General features: G+C 40.7%; 1 long non-coding RNA gene across 1 annotated transcript in view; it reads left to right on the top strand.

Moving 5' to 3' along the window:
• Nucleotides 1-9,387: 9,387 nt before the first annotated feature.
• LOC144377819 (uncharacterized) overlaps nt 9,388-14,805 on the top strand; it is a 126,759-nt gene continuing 121,341 nt past the window's right edge. The window contains exons 1-2 of the long non-coding RNA XR_013438987.1: nt 9,388-9,490; nt 11,086-11,224. This is a non-coding gene — a long non-coding RNA (uncharacterized LOC144377819). The remainder of the gene's footprint in view (nt 9,491-11,085; nt 11,225-14,805) is intronic.

The following is a 14,805-nucleotide window of genomic DNA, read 5'->3' as shown; positions in this document are numbered from 1 at the left end:
TGCAGTGGAAAGTTGTCCATCGGTCACGGTTTTGACCTTCATCATGATGTTTCTTTTTTTTTTTTTTTTGCCAATCTGCCTATCATCTGTGATCAGGGCAAACTCCCTCTGTTTTCATCTGGCATTCAAGAATAGGTAAAACAAAGTCAAACTTCTCTTCCTCCACTTCTTGAAACACCTACTATACTCAAGGCAGTGTTTGTGTGCAAAGCTCAGTACTCTCCTGCAATTCAGTTGGAGAAACCATTGGTGAAATAGCTAAAACACCTGGAACTTACTTCTCCTGAGCTTTCTATATTTTCTTCCATTTGTATCTCAGTGGTTCATCCCTTCTGAATGTGACTCCACAGAATAGAGATTGGCTCTAATTATACCTTGTGTAATATCTTTGCTGGCATTCAATGTGTTACTCTTTTATGAAGAGTAAGAACGGTGAACTTATTTTTTTGTGTCAGCTAGAGTTGTCCTAGGAAATGAAGGAAGAAGGATGCAGGATTCTTTTGGGGTCTCAAAAGACTATAAAGCTCTCAGAGACCTTGATTTTCCTTTCTCCTTTCTTCCCTTGGGGTATTATTTGATGTACACCTATGAGAAGGGGTGAGGTCTGTGTCCTCTTGTGCAGAGTCTCCAGGGTGTGGACACAGGACATGACACCTAGTCAACTGCATGGAGTTTTAGCTTTGATGGATGGTCCTTTGATCTTGCTCAACTATTAGGGATTTGTTTCCAGATACCTGACAATAATCACACTCTACAGAAACAGCCTGCAGACTTCATCTCCCCACCCACCCAGGGAAATTATCAGCCATGACATTTCATCTCTTTCATGAAAACCAGATTGTGACTCTGGCCTGAACCTGATGAATTGGTATTAGGGCTCTACACTTGCTCACTCTTTGTTTTATTTTTATGACTCAAATGAGGAAGCTGTTGCTGAACTTTTGGTCCAAATTGAATGAAACTGAGACCAAAGTTCAGTAACTCTTTAGAGGACTCTGGTGCCTGGGGAGGTATGAAAGGGGAGATGTGGGCAGGATTTCTTATAAAACCTATCTCTTATTTCCACCCACTTCTTTGCTTCTCCTGGGTTAATGATTCTCAATGCTGAGCGCAACTGAAATGTAGAAGGTAACGTGCACAACTAGGACAAGGACTGCCAGGCTGGAGATGGCACAGGCAGGGAAAGAGCAGTGATTAACTATATAGCAGGGAAGAAAGTGTTTATTTCAGGGTTCACCAGTGAAAAGCATAACTGAATAGCATATGTCTTGGTCAATTTGAAAAGGAAAAAAAGGGAAAGATTTGGATTTTTTCAGGTAGAGTTATAAACTACTTACTCAAAATGGCTTTTTAAAAAACAACTTACTCATGCTGCTAAGTGATAGGACTTAATGATGATGGAGGAGTTTAGTTAGCAGGACACTTCCTGGAAAAAGAGCATACCAGGTCACACATTGTCAAACAGATTTTTTTTGAACAGTACATTGGTGAAATTTTTGATAAAAATGTTAGAAGAAGCCAGGTAACATTTTAGAAGCCCAGAGCACTTGATAACTATTTAAATAATATGGAGAATTAATATCAAAGTTATGTCGAGAAAGGAGAGATCACTGTGAAAAGGGCTGGGAAGGGAAGGATTTGGGGAGAGATGATGATAATGGCTATTGGAGCATTTCTTTACATATAAACTTCTATAGTTCATACACTTGTTGAAAAGAGGCATGATTACCTCCATTTTATAGATGGTGAAACAGAGCAGCTGAGAGGCTGTCTTGGTCCTCAGTGGTACAGGTGGGATTTGAACTGAGGCAATTAAGAATCTAATACCTTCTTCTATGCCACATAGCCTTTGCTTGGGCTGACCCTGAAAGATGGATGTGATTTATCTATAAGGTAGAGCAGCTTGGTAAGAGCATTGGAGGGGAGTGGCCATGGAGAAGGTAAGATGACCAAGCACTGCTCCTCGTAATGCATACCACGCTGTTGTATCTGGGTGCAAGAAAGAAACTTGTCTAGAGAGGAAAGTCCAGCCTAGATTCATGAACCCAACTCTCCTGACACAAAGTAAAATGCTCTTTTTTTTTTTACTACATTTTACAATCAAATATTTTATTCCAGAGTTGTAATAAAAGATAATAGGTCTTTAAATGCTCAAGCATAACATATTGTGAATCCGTTTGTTAATGTATAAAAGGACCACAGGGGAGGAGAATTTGAAAGCCAAGTTCTTAAAATGAGGTAGTGAGAAACTGAAGACGATAGATTTCTTTGCTGGTTTTACCCCAGGGTCCTCTGTGTGTGTGTGTGTGTGTGTGTGTGTGTGTGTGTGTACATGTGCATTGGTGCACAACTAGAGGCTCCCAGGGATACTTCCTGTCCTGTTTGGCAGTGGGCCCATCTAATCTCTGAAGGCAGAACTAATTGTTTCAAGATAGAGATAGCTTTCTCTATTTTGTCATTGGCAAGACTTCTATTTTATTTTCCATTATTCAACTTCTAAACCAAACAGCACCCCCCACCTACACCCCCTTTTCCAGTCTGGTAGCCAGGTTGTAGATGGGCTCCCCCACAGCAAGAACTATTTATGATGATTCTGGCTGGGGTAAAATTTTGTCACACTGTCCAGGCTTGATATCTACTTGTTCTGAAATCACAAGTGTCTGATTTCTGAGTTTCTTTCATTACTGAGCATCAGCTTGCTTGCATGGATTCTCTTGATGCTCTGAACTTCTTAGATGCAGCTCCTAGAAAGACACAAGATCTTTCCTTTTAGCCCTATTGTAGATCACCTGGTCTGGGACCCTGTACTGGGCATCTACTGCTTTTGCCATCCTTCAATCTTTCCCTCCAGCTATTAACAACTACCCACCCCATATTGCCTTCAACTCTTGGTGAGATTTCCAATTGAAGTATCATGCCATCTTCTAGTGCACTCAGGTGTACAACATGCATGCATGCATGGCACATTAAAAGCCAGACCAGTCATATACTCTCCTGTGGAGTGCAAATCTTAAACAGATTGACTGAAGGAGAGAAAATGTTGGAGGAATGACCTGAAGTGACTGTCCATTAGTTCTATTATTGACATTGCCTAAAATGCCTTTGTTTATGACTACTTTAAGGGAAAAGATTCTGTATTTCTTTAATTTTTGTGAACTGCCTCATGTCCTGAACAGAGTTTCTTTTTTATTGTGGTTCAAATTAGCTATCATCAGTTTCTATTGTTTGTAAACAAAAAATTTAATCAATACAAATTTTTTTCTTATTTGGATCACAGCTGTTCAAGGATAGGTGGCCCTTACAGAGATGACAAAGTCCTTTCTATTTGAGTCCTAAAACTGCTCAAAAAAATATTGGGATGAAATTGTTTTCTTTGTGGTCTCTTGAAGCCGGACTGGCAGCCTTTCCTATGTTCTGCCCTCTTGGCCTTCGGGCAATCTATCCCAGGCCAAGCTGCCTCTTTTCTACCTCCTGCTTTACCATTAGAAGCTTCTACGTTTTCTATCTTGGGTAGTTAACTTTGTAAAGTCTGCAGCATGTCCAGCTGATTTTCCAAACCATTTTAGGAAGTCCTCCATTCTGAATTGTCCATTATTCAAGAAATAGAGTAGTGATAAAGGGGAGAGTCTGGGATTGGGACACACCTGGATTAGCATCTCATTTCCACACTTATGGTTGGCTTTGGGCCAATTACTAAACCTTTCTGATCCTGATTTGTACAGAAATAAATGCCTTTCATGGCTTGCACTTCAGACCCTTGTCCACATCTTGATACTGGTGTGAACTGAAGACAAAGGTTTCTGGGCAAAAGAGTGCAGATAACTCAGTAAAAAATATTGTTATTTTTTTTGGAGGGGGGGATGGAGATGACTCTGCATGAGCTGTAAAGATAATAAATTTACTGGCATCATCTTTACATATGAGACGTCACTAATAAGGAAATGTAGGCCCAGAGGAAATCAGTTACTTGACTCTGGGTAGATTTAATTAGTTACAAAACCATATCTGAAATTCATCCCTGCTAATTCCCAATGCAGAGCTTTAAAAAGCAGATCCATGATCGAGGTTGTGATTGATGCCATGTCTGCATGGTTTTTGATTGGTTAACTATAGTGCTGAGTTCTGTCACTAGAGAGATTCTGCCACCTATCGAGGGTGCTGGTAAAGGTTAAACATAGAAGGGGAAGGAGTTTTCCCCATTATAAGGAATAGGACAGAACCCTGTATGGTTAATCAGGAAGGTACAGGCTCTTTTTAACTCAGAGTTTGGGACTGTATTATCTGAGCCTCTCTCTGTAACATAGGTACTTAAGGATACTTGCACTGCAGGCTGTGAAGGCCAAAGAACAAACTCCTCTTCCTTTGGATGAAGCTCTTTGCTGGAAGTTAACCTATAACCTTCCTGAGTATTTGAAGTCTCTCCAATGTTTTTTTTTTTTTTAGAACACTGCTGGTGTTAGGTCTTCCAACTCCAGCCAGCAGGGATAGTTTATATGACTGGCCTATGTCTGAGCAGGTAAAGGACACTAGCAAGAGTGATCTAGTCATTCTGAATTTGCACACTTGATTTGGCCAAGAGATACATGTATCCCCAAAGAACCAGCTGAGCTGCTTTGCCAGCTTCTTATCACTTATCAGTCTGGGCAGGCTTCCCAAGCAGGGGGAGACATAAATGAATCAATACAAACCAATTCTTTCACAAAAGAAAACCTAATTAGTCGCACTGCTGCCCCAATCAACGACTTTTCTCTCCTAGCCGTTAACATTCCAATTCCAGGATACCACTGCATTCTGACTTCTACAAATGAAAAATACATATCCATTTTGTTATTGACAAGTTCCTAAGCCTTGCCAAGTTTGTTTTCTTCATATATATATTATTCTTTTCTTTTCACATATATATAAAACATATATATAATATATATAATATATATATATATATTTAGCTATACATGAACACAATATCTTTATTTTGTTTATTTATTATTAGGTGGTGCTCAAACTCAGTGTCTCACATGTGCAAGGCAAGCACTCTGCCACTGAGCCATAACCCCAGCCACCAATTTTGTTTTCTAAAGCACTACCAATAATGAAAACTTTTCTGTGGTCTTAGAAGGATTTCCAGTTTAGAGAAAAGCCAGGTTCTACATTAGGGAATAGAGTAAGTTCACAGAAGGTGATGATCTAATCAGAGGTGGATTCTACCTTGGCTACCTTTGCAAAAGGAAGATGCAGAACTGGGGAATAAAGTAAGAGGTGTGACTCCATGGAGATGGTGCAACTAATTCTACCTTCTAGGAAAAATAGGCACTTCCCACCTATTCTTTCTGTTCACAGATGCTTTGTATCACTGAAGGAGAATCAATGACATCGAAGGCCACAGATCAAGAGAAACTCATTTTTCCATTTATTCATCATTTAACACTCTTCCCAGCAACACCAGCAATCAAAGAGGCTGCAGTTTTCCTGGACTAGTGCAGAGCATTCATTACCACACTGGCAACTCAGACCGAGTGGCAATGACCTATGGAAAGTGGGTCTGCAGATAGCTGAGAACATGTGTTCACACTCCAACTCCCTGGGTTCAAATTCTAGTTCAGCCACTCGTGAGATACATGACTTTGGACAGGTTTCTTCACTTATTTATTTTCAGTTTCCTTACTTGCAAAGAATGAAGCTGATACTGTGTTTCCTTGAATCTAGAGTACAACTAAGGAAGAAAAATTGCTGCCAATTAAACTATGACACAACATTGATTGTGAAGCTCATCAATTTTAGAGCTGTTAAAATGATAAAAAAAGTATATTACTATTGAGGATATAGGATAACACTTACTTCATGATACTGATGTGAAGACTAAGTAATATAATTCATATAAATGCCTAGCATTTTGTCTGCCACACAGGAAATCCTAATAAATGATTACTATTATTTTTACTACCAGAAGGTGATGATTTGGGTAATTCCAGCAGATCCTTTAACCCTCTGTGCTTTATTCTCTTCATCTTTAAAATGAATGGGCAACCATACGGCTCTGCCACCCAGAATTAGGAAGAAAACCTAATTAGAGAATGTTTTTAGGTCTTTAGCAGTTCTAATTGTGAAACACTATCAAACTCCTTCCGCTACTCATCTTCTGCATCTGAAAACTGAGAAGGAAATATTTTCTGTATATTTTTATGTATGTATCTATTCAGCTGAAATTCCAAGGTCAATTTAAAGTTCTATATTTCTATTATAATTATTTTATAATAATTATAAGTAATTATTATTTTTAATAATAATATAAGTTTTATATATCCCTTATAATTATTTAAAAGGAATTTTAAATATAATACTCTTAATGATGGGCAAACCTAAAGAAATAATATGTGATTGCAAAATTTTGCAGATGTGTGAACTCCCACATATTTTAGAGCACTGATTAGAGTTAATCTGTTATATTGGTTGGGTGAAAAAGGGAAATAAGTTTTAGGTTATTGCAAATGATTATTAAACACAAAAGAGATTCATTTAAAGCAAGTCCCTAATATTAGTCACACAGAGCCTTTACCACTTTGAGTAGTAAGAAGCAAGACCAATAGGGCCAAGAGTTGTGTAAGAGAATTTCAATTTAATTCAGCTTTCAGTTATTGAACCATTAGTATAAAGGAGGCCTGATACTAGGTTATAGACATGAAAAGAAATTTAAGACGAAGTTCTTGCCCTCTAAGAATTTATATTTGGATAAAAAATGACAACAATGAGACAATTACTATAAAAGTGATATGGGAAGCAGCAATCAGTTCTACCTGGGTGAGCAGAGGAAAGCTTTACATGTTGTAAAGGAGTTTCTAATACAGGCTGGGAAAGAGTACTGCCTGAACAGAGAAGTGTTTGTAGAATTGATGGGTATAAAGACACATGGATTTCATGTAGCTTTGCATGGCCACGACGCATGTATATTGCCTATGGGTGTTTATATGACATGGGGTCTGGCACAAGCTACATGCTTATGTAAGTGTTATCATCATCATCATTATATTTAAAGTTTTAGATTATAAACTGAATGAGGTACCCCATGGCTCCCACAGAAGTAGCTGTTTTCCACGTCAGTGACTTTGTTCAGTTCCGTAAGGACAGTCCCATATTCAATGGGGTTCCTTTCCACTGAAGCATTCCACAGGCCAATGAAGCTGTGGACCGTGGCTAGCCTCTGAAATGGCTCCTCTGTATTAGACAGGATATCTTTCTCCCCCAGATTCTGCGTGGGAGGCTGATACATTTGGTTTGGTAATGAGTTTGCTTTCTGAGCCAAAGAAGAGAAGAGAATAAAAGAAGAGAGAAGGCGTGAGAGGCAATCATAGAAACCTGGAGGCTCAGATCCTTTAAAACGAAAAGGGAGCCTGCGTTTCTGCAGAAACAAGAGAGAAACAACCAACAATCTCAAAGCTCATTATGATTTAACTTTCAGATAGCACAAAATGACAGTAATGTGACTACTGACGCCTGTTTTAACCGTAAGCAGGACAAAGTAGTGGAAATGGAGTGTATTAGCAGCAGCATTAAGATCAACTCCTCGCTCACAGGCTATTCATACACAGGTGCGTGAATGCACTGCTAAATGCTACTCAATCTCACTAAAGTGGCCATTGCTCTTCCTTTGGCAAGTGATTGAAAAATCTTTGTTGTATATTTAACAAAATTCTTGGAACCTTTTAAGACACTCTCCTCTGTTAAAAGAATGCAAACTGATGCTGATGGCAGCAACAGACAGGAAGGGGTAACGACCTCAAAGGGTACATTGCCTTGCAAATCTCAAAGGAGTAAAGTATACACTTATTTAATTTTTCCCCTGAAAATGAGCACTTCCTTTTGTGTCAAAGTGTTGTAGAAGATTGAAAAATAAAAGAATCTGAGTGCTCTATTTTCCCATTGACTGATGATGTCAGCTCCTTTCCCTTGAAACTTGTCTGTTATTCCTAAGAGAAGGCTATTATCATCTTTCTTTGACTTTTCCCATCTGAGAAGTACAAATTATCTTCAGCATCATATTTTGAGACAAAAGTCTGAACGGAAGTGCTAGACACTGGTGTTTGGGTTAATTGCTTAAGTTGGGAACTTTATGGTTTCCTTTTGGGCATTAGATGAAGTTAGTGTCCATAATTCTTTAACTCTATCAATATTCATCATTCTAAGGAGAGTTTTAAGGACATTGATGGATCTGAAAAATTTTAAAAGTTTCAAATGAACTGAGTCAGCTCACTAAAATACACTTCAAACTGATATCAAGAGGCAAGTGCACAATTACCCAGCAGAACCACGGGTCTGTAAATGTCATCCAGTCAGCCATACTCGATAAATTCAAGTGAGGGTATTGAGCCCTTATAGTAAAATGCAAAGGAAAGAGACTTTGTTTGTTTTGTACCTAGGAGGTGTTTATTCTGTATTTTGGTCTCATGACTTTATGTGTATGATAAAGTAGAAGATGGTATGAATCGGATTACCAGAGGCCAATGCCCCTCCCTGGCTCATTGTGACCTTAAGGAAGTCACTATAAATTCTTGTGGGCTGAAGTTTCTGCATTTACAAAATGAGCAAGCTACAAAAGATATTTTCTATTATTTCTTTCAGCTCTAAAGTGTATGATTCATAGAAAATGCAAATTAACACGGTGTGAACAAGATGCTTTGTTCACTTATTCAGCAACACTGAGAGCATCTCAGGAGCTAAGTACTCTAATAGGGCTGGAGATGTAAAAGACAGGAACACTTAGTCCTGCTTTCCAGAAGCCGTTAAAGGAAGAAGGGAGACTGACCAGCAATTATAATGCACTGTGCTCAGTGTGGGTGGACTTAAGCTGTGGGGGTCCAGAGAGCAGGGCTAGCTCTGGAGTTGAGCAGAGCAGCCCTTCTGATTGTAGCGATAAAATTTATCATCTACATCAAAATGTGAGCAAAAAAAATCATCAGGTAGAGATAGGAGAGGATGCTGCTGGCAAAGGAGCAGCATTAGCAAGACTCGGAAATGCAAGCCTATATATACCCTGTGCTTGAAGGGTTAACTCACATAGGGATATATCAATAGTGGGAAGTGAGGACTTCTTGAGAATTGATTGTGAAGAGTCTTGAATGCTATGCTAAGAGCTTTCGACTTTATCCCAGAGGCATGGGAATAAAACTTTCAGAAAGTTCACTCAGGTAGCGCTGTGGAGTGTGACTAAAGGGAGGATGGAAGGGAGAGGAGAAAGCTCTTAGGAGAAACTTTTGAGGGTCCAGAGGAGGAAAAATGAGAGGGCCTGAGGCCATGACAGTGACAATAGGGATGAAGGGACATTCAGAGACTGAATCCACAGACTTCAGTTATTCATTCATCACTCAACAGATCTTTACTAAGCCCCTGCTACAGATTAGCCAGTGTAAACCTGGCACTCCACAAAGAGAACAGAAACACTGCTGAAACTCAGAGGCAGGAGGGCTAGAGTGAGACCAGGAAAGTGATGCTAGTTTGGGTGAGTTTCTGACCCGTGTTTCCAAGAGGGGAAAAGAAATATGAATTTGTAGAGAGAGGCATGGGAACATTTTAATGCCCGGCCATACAAGGGAAAGAATGAGGAGATGATGGGCAGGTATGCTCGGCTAGCAGAGAATTGTCAATGCTGGAAAAGATGGATGGGAGGATAGGAAGTCCAAGTAGAAATATTTAAATTTGATGTGTTAAGTCAAAAGAAACCATTGTAGGGTCTAGAAGGAAAAGAGTTATATGATACACAGGAAAAGAAACTGAATTAATGCTTGAAGATCTGGGTTATACTGCTATCTAGCTGGGTTAACATTTCAGTCATTTAATGTCTCCTTGACTCAGATTTGTGTCATTAAGATAGGAGCAGAAAAGGTGTTAAGATGGAAACCCAGTCAAGAGTCAACTAGAGTAGTTCACTTGAAAATGCATGTAAAGTGCATTTTCGACTGTACAAACCATTGGCCAGAAGTTATTTAGGATATGTAAAGTCCAGAGCAGACATTCTTCGGGCAGTGAGAAAAAGGTAGGAATTATCAGCCTGCTGGGCACCTTGGGACCAGAGATATTGTCCAGGAATAGCTGAATACCTGCTTCTCCTTTCTGCTGTCCTATCTCATCTTCTTCTACCTCTGGATATGGCCTTGCCGGTACTGGGTTTGACTTAAGAACCAAAAAGATGATGACTTTTTGGAAATATTCTCTTTGGAAATCTTTTCTATCAAGGTCATGTATTATATGCACATATTCTTTTTTTCTTTTGGTACTGGGGATGGAACCCAGGGGAGGTTTGCCACTGAGCTACACTTCCTGTCCTTTTAAATTTTTATTTAGAGATAGGGTCTTGCTAAGTTGCCCAGACTGTTTTTGATCTTAAAATCCTCTTGCCTCAGCCTCCCGAATAGTTGGGATTACAGATGTGCATATTCTTGAATAATGATGCTAGTCCTGGGGAAGAAAAGACTACGCCTGGCTCCTGGTGCTCTGGGTACCAAGGGGAACTCTTCTGTGGGCTGCTGCCTCTGCCTCTGTTCTGAGTGGCTGCCCTGCTGCTTCTGGCATTCTTGGCCAAATAAACCAGGCATATGATCTTACAGAGTGAGTGAATGTGGTCTCTTCCTGCCTATTAGAACTACCTGAGCCTCATCAGTCTTTGTCCTCAATGGATTACTTTCTAATAGGAAAATAGACACATGAACAAATGAATTACAATGTGACAAGTGGTCTTTAGTCCTGCAGCTGGCAGGGTGGTGCTAGGGACCCAAAGTAAAATCACACAGCTGAGTTCGGCTGTGTCTTCATTTACATTGGGCTTGTTTCTATTTCTTTCTAAAACATCTCACTGAGTCCTAACAAATGAAGATATCCTGATTGCCTAGTAGAGAATTTTTTCTCAGGGACCAGGCAGTGGTTTGAGCCAAGGGCATGTGATTCTCTTTGTCCTTCTGAGTAAACCCAGATTTTTCTGCCTAGAGTTACACTGCTTGATCAGCCCAATACCTTCCCATCTTTCTCTGTCCTGTTCCTTCCTGGGCTACTGATCTTGGGAAGCTGATTGATCAAAATTCCTTTCTTTGTCTTCTGTAGATGCTCACCAAGAGGGCAAGCACTGAGTTGGCAAGGCAAGAAAGTTGGGCTCCAGAGGTCACTGGAAGGGGCCTGGAGGTCACTGAATCCATTTCCCCAAGACATGTAAACCTGCTCTGTCGATACGCAGGTATTCGAAGTAAGGCAAGTCACTTATCCTTTTGGATCTAATTTTCTTCTCAGTTAAAAAGAGACTATCTTTCTTACTCAAAAGGCAAAAATGAGGATGAAATGCTATTTGGGAAGACATTTTTGCAAAATACAAATCACTAAATATAATGTACTATTTAATTATCAATCCTTTCTACAGTTTCTTCTACACTGACTATCTACTAGCAATTTTTAGTTTCATTAGCTGTCTTCAAGTGTGTCCCTTACAGTCTTTCAATTGCATTCAAACTACTGATGGGCAGCCCTAATTTATGCTTTTCTTGTGGGACACCTAAAATCAGCTTTCTTCCTAACCAGGTACCTAAAGCCAGATTTTTATTTCTTTTTTAAAAGGTGGGGGAGGGGAAATGAAAGCCTCAATAGAGAGGTTGTCTGGCAACCAGATAAAGAAAGGAATTTCTTTCAGGCTTTCCAAGAAGACAGAATGGAAGTCTTGAAATATAAATTACTTTTTAATGGTGTCTTGAAAAAGGTGTTATTCTTCTTTATTTGCCTCTCTTTCCCTGCTTCCTGAATGTGGCCAGGCAAGCAATTAAACCATTGTGTATCTTTAAAATGAATAAAAGTAGAGATATTTTAGGAGATGGAAGGAACCTTAGAGATATTCTGGTTTATCCATTTACTTTTTGAAGTAAGGAAATGGGATTTAGAATAGGTTAAAGATTTCCTTCTTCTTACTAATGAACCAAGACTGTTAGGGTTTCCACCTCCTAGTCCAAGGCTTTTACCACCGGCCAAAGGTAAAATTCACACAATAACTACACTGGAGGCAGAGAATGGTATTCTAAGACCACTACCAGGGCTCCATGTCCAGCCTGGAGGAAAAAAACCAGTCAAAAGACCCCAGGCCAGAATGACATCAGCATTTGGGACTGAGATCATCAGTGACATTTCCCATGTTTACCTTTGGTAAAAACATCTGCTTTATTGAATTGTCCATATTTCACAGAGAAGGACAATTGATTAGTTTTCTTTCTCCTAGCTCAGAATTGTTCAAGTTATTTTGATCTTTCTACTGTGGTTCTGCTCTCTGCTGGGTTCCCCTCTGGAGCTCTGCTTCAGTGGGAAGCCAGTAGCTTTCATGGAGTCAGGTCAGGTATGTCTAGGCATAGAGAGAACTTCCTTCTGGTTGAATCCCATGACAGTGACCCCCAACCCCCACTGTCTACATTCTCTGGGTGTTATACAAATCAACCCCAGTAGAACAGCGTAGGCCAATGCCTGGGGTTTAGAAATGGTGTTTTACATGATTTCACTGTGACAAACATTCTCTCTCCCCTGCCCCCCATCTTTCTCATAGAAATGAGTTTGTGATGAGGCAAGAGTGTGCATAGCGAGGGTGGGCCTGGTCCCTCCTTTGTCTCTTCAGTCTGACCCTGGGTGACACAGTTCTCCACCCTTTGCAGTGCAGGATCTGTCATGTGGTAACTGCCCTTTTGCCTCCCAGGACCTTTTTTCCTATGAACTTGGTGACTAATGGGGGTCTTCCCAGATCCTTTAGGGTCTAACCTCTGCAAAAGTGAGATTTTTAGGGGATTATTTATAGTTCTATAACTTCAGTTAGGGTGGGGCAGTGGCTCCTAGACTGGGAAATTTAATGGTTAAGATATTCTGTGCATAGGGGATTCAGAGCACAGGGTACCATAGTGTCCTAGAGCTGGAAGGAGTTTAGGATTATCAATGTCAGTAGAGATGAATTTGGGTGAGAGACACTTTGGGGTCTGGCTATAGCATGAGATCAATTTGGAGGCAAAGACTTGGCAGAGAAAAGTATGTTTGCTCATGGGGATTTTGCAATGCAGACTTTTGGAGGAAAGTAGGCAGGAGAAAAGAGGCAGGCTCTGTCCAAACCTGAGTGGTGAAGTGACTTGGCTAAGGACATGCAGGTAATTCTCTTTCCCGCGCTACGAATTGGTGGGTCTGCTTTCCAGAGCAGCTGGTTCAGGAAGGTGAGGGGAACTAATTTTCATTAAATGAGTCAAAGAGAGGCCAGATGTTTGCAGCTGGAGTTGGGCCGCATGAGTTCTGCCACCTGCTGCCACCAATTTGTTCTTGGGTTGACCATCTGATCTTTAGTCCACAAAACGAAACAGTGAAACACTTCTTTTGCCAATGCAATAAGGGAACCAGCCCTTCTCTCACTGACCCATGATAAAGTAGCATATCTGATGATGGTTATTGTTTGAAAGTGTCAATTAATTATGCCAAATGCCAACTGGATCCTGAGCCAGATGAGAACCAGGCATAGAAGTCCAAAAGGGCTCAATGTACTGACTTTATTCCAATTTAGAGAGAACTCTATGGATCTCGGCACAAAACGGACTTCTGAATGGAACTGATGAGCCTGTCACTGGCAGAAAAGCTAGATTCCACAAGGGAGAAAGGTAGATGTTTACAGCATGGAATCCTGGGATGTGTGCAGGAAACCACCTGGGCCTGGTCTAAGTGAGAACCAGTGAGAGCTAGCCACAGGCTTAGGACACTTCCCTGTTTCCATAAATGGGACATAAAGAGAGTAGAGAAGATGAAGGTAGAGGAGAAGGACTCACATATCAAGAGGGCACACTTTTTAGAACTGATGCAGGAATGGGGGGGGGGGATATCTCCACTACACTGGCAGTCTCTTTCTCAGAAAAACCTTGCCGCCTGTCTCAGAAGGTTCCTTAGCAAATCCACATTCTACACCTTGGTGAAGTAGGGACAATCCAGTATAGCAAGCAGCTGTCCCTGGCTGTGTGCTCCCTGAGATAAAGGTTGGGGTGTGAGTAGCTCACTGGGGAGGTGATGCCAGGGAACACTGGTAAAGGAGGACGGAAGTGAGATGAGATGGCAAGGGAAAGCAGCCAGTGATGGGTGTCATCAAGTAAGTCATCCCTTGGAACTGGAGCTTATGACCCTGGGCTCTCCCCTCTGCGTTATAGACATATCAATCTCCCACTTATAGCCGCCAGGACTCTGAAACAATAAATTTCAGTTTTATAAGCCACCCAGATTGCAGTGGCTGTTCTGGGAGCCTGGCAAACTAATACAACACTCAGTTTTTCCTTTTCATTGATCATGATAAACTTGATATTGCCAGTTCAAAGCAAGTTTGAGTCTTTGGTTGAACTTGGCCTTTTTCAAATAACTCAGGCAATTCACATTTTCCTCCCCTTCTTTCCCTTTCTCTCTCTCCAGGCTCTGGGCTCAGGCAGAAGTGTTTGTTCACTCTAGATTCTGCCAATGTCTCTGTTTCTCTGGTGTTGGCTGTCAACGCTCCCTGTCTATTGCTGGATTCACTCCTCATGCCTCCCCTGGCTTCAGGCAACTGGGTCCAACTAATTAGTTTCAACACCTTATTTTAACTGGAGGCTCCACCGGGTCCACCCACTCATTTTCAGCCTCATCTATACCTGTCTCAGTGACACGGGGTAAAAGTCCTCAGTAGGAGGATGATTAAGTAAAAAAGTATCCTTTCACGGGATACTATGCAACTGTTAAAAGTACAGGGACCTCTCTTTATCCCTACATAGAAAGATCTCCAATACATATTAAGTTCTATGACATGAA

This window comes from Ictidomys tridecemlineatus, chromosome 5, assembly GCF_052094955.1.
Source record: "Ictidomys tridecemlineatus isolate mIctTri1 chromosome 5, mIctTri1.hap1, whole genome shotgun sequence".
NCBI lineage: Eukaryota > Metazoa > Chordata > Mammalia > Rodentia > Sciuridae > Ictidomys > Ictidomys tridecemlineatus.
This window is presented reverse-complemented; position numbering and strand designations above follow the sequence as displayed.